Genomic DNA, 2,500 nt, shown 5'->3' with positions numbered 1-2,500 from the left:
TTAGCACATTTCTCGACCAGGGTAAAAGCAGCAGAACGCACCATCGATTTACATGCTTCCGCGTAGAATGTATTTGTAAACAAGGCGGTTAGCTGGTAGAATGGTTAGCACACCGGGCGAAATACTTGGCAGTATTTCATCTGTCTTTACGTTCTGAGTTCAAATTTCGCCGAGGTCGACTTTGCCTTTCATCCTTTCGGGATCGATAGATTAAGTATCAGCTGCGTACTGGGGTCGACCTCATCGACTGGGCCCCCTCCCCCAAAATTTCGGGCCTTGTGCCTAGAATAGAAAAGAATTTTCTGGCCCTTGTGCCTAGAGTAGAAAAGAATATATTTGTCACCACGTGCTATCTCACAGACGAAAGAGTTCTCATGTTTGGCTTGTTACTATAGAAACAGGCATGAATGTGTCTATGGCTTCCGACTGGCCAAAATTTTCAAGCTTTAAAAGCTAATAATTCTTTTTTTAATTTTTTAAAAATTTAAAACGAAAATGAATTTCATGGCATTGATTAGCATATAAAACTACATCAATACACCGAATATGAAATGAATTCGAACAGAAATTAAAGAGATTGAAAATTGGCAGCAAAACTGAAAAAAATCCAAAATGTGTAGTACTTGTATTTCAAAGGGCCAGCCTCATAACATTTTGTGTCACGCTGAACCACATTAAGGGTACGCGTGTCTGTGAATTACTCAGCCACTTGCACGAACAGGCTGTTCCGTTGATCGAATCAACTGGGACCCTCATCATCGTCGTAACCGACGGAGTGCCGGTTTATGGCATACAAGCTGCATTACCCCCTTTTACCAAATGTCTCAAATCCTCCGGGTTCTACATTCAAAACTGAGCATAGTCTACTTTAAATATTTGTTTCAAATTTTGGTACAGGGGCAAACCGGTTTGGGGCAGGGATTAAGTCGATTACATCGACCCCAATGCTCAACTGGTACTTATTTTATCCGCCCCCGAAAGGATGAAAAGCAAAGTTGACCTCGGTGGAATTTGAACTCAGAACGTAAGGACGGACGAAAATGCCGCTAAGCATTTGGTCCAAAGTGCTAACGATTCTGTCAGCTCGCCACCCTAATAAAATATAGTAACAATCGCAAGATGGTACGGTGGCGGACTGGCAGAATCGTTATCTCGATGAACAAAATCCTTAGCGGTGTTTCTTACGTTCTGAGTTCAAATTCCGCAAAGTAAAAGATAAGCCCTTTATAGTTTTCTTTTTTTTGATTTGATTCTTGTGTGGAATCTATGTCTTCCGTATATTCCATTTTCATTTCAAGTTTTGGCATTTTGTTGGAAGATTTTTACCAGCAGCAGAGGTGGCTGTTATGAAAGGGAAATTAAAGAATAATAAAGGGTCAGTTTGAAAAAAAGGAAGAAATTTGGAACTTACCTCTTTGAGTTGGAGACAGCAGACACCATGGCACAGAGAAGGATAGACAGATATGCAGATAGATTGATAGACAGACAGTTATATAGATAGATGGATGGATGGATAAATAGATAGACAGAGAGATAGATAGATAGATAGATAGATAGATAGATAGATAGATAGATAGATAGATAGGTAGGTAGATAGATAGATAGATAGATAGATAGATAGGTAGATAGATAGATAGATAGATAGATAGATAGATAGATAGATAGATAGATAGATAGGTAGGTAGATAGATAGATAGATAGATAGATGGACGGATGGATGGATGGATGGATAGATAGATAGATAGATAGATGGACGGACGGATGGATGGATGGATGTATGTATAGATAGATTGATAGATGGTTGATGTTGTCCAAAGCGATAGTTGAACAGGCAGAGATATTCACGAAGTCCGTCAGTTCTCTCACTCTGGTCGTTACTAAACAAAGTCCTCCTATGCCCTTTCCTCTTCCTCTTCCTCCTCCTCCTCACTTTCCTCTCCTTTCTCCTCCTTTTTCCTTCTTCCTCGCTGGTTGTCTGGGTGTTCGCTCTGACTGATGGTTGGTTGGTTGATTACCTGTGCTACAGGTAAAAAAAAGAAGAAAAAAAAAATGAAGGAAAAAAAAAACTGATATCAGCGTTTCCAATATTGTTGATAATGATGATGTTGCTGATGCTGTTGATAATGATGCTGCTAGCGAATTGATGCGGTCACAATCCGTCCACTTCTGTTGCTGGTGGTGGTGTTGGTGGTGGTGGTGGCGGTGGTAGCGAAAGTGGTGGGAGATAACGATGTTGGTGCTGGTTACGGTGATGGTGGAGAAGTTGTTGGTGGTGGTCATGATGGTATTGAACATGACATGCTGATCTATCAATTTTTTTTTAAGATATCCTCCCCGCCGCCACCCTCCATTTTGTGTTGTTTTTTTTCTTCTTTTGTGTATGTTTATGACACGCTTCTATGTGCATGTGTGAATGTGTGTGTGTGTGTATGTATGTATGTGTGTGTGCATGTGTATGTGTGTGTGTGTGTGTTAGTGCGCGCGCATGCTGATTATGCGT

At 40.7% G+C, this 2,500-nt stretch overlaps 2 protein-coding genes across 5 annotated transcripts in view; one reads left to right on the top strand and one right to left on the bottom strand.

Annotated features, from left to right (window-relative positions):
- The window catches only part of LOC106878315 (WD repeat-containing protein 86), a 42,676-nt gene extending 40,776 nt beyond the window's left edge, over positions 1–1,900 (bottom strand). For 2 of the 4 annotated variants that reach the window (XR_001410487.3, XM_089340434.1), the window contains exon 1: positions 1,412–1,879. The gene's annotated coding sequence lies outside the window, so the exon portion shown is untranslated. Of the gene's footprint in view, positions 1–1,411 lie in introns of all 4 variants that reach the window. The other 2 variants (XM_014927504.3, XM_014927505.3) reach the window with 2 other exon arrangements.
- The window catches only part of LOC106878306 (uncharacterized), a 41,280-nt gene that overhangs the window by 924 nt on the left and 37,856 nt on the right, over positions 1–2,500 (top strand). The gene's annotated exons all lie outside the window — the stretch shown is intronic.

Source organism: Octopus bimaculoides, chromosome 23, assembly GCF_046866305.1.
Source record: "Octopus bimaculoides isolate indiv1 chromosome 23, ASM4686630v1, whole genome shotgun sequence".
NCBI lineage: Eukaryota > Metazoa > Mollusca > Cephalopoda > Octopoda > Octopodidae > Octopus > Octopus bimaculoides.
This window is presented reverse-complemented; position numbering and strand designations above follow the sequence as displayed.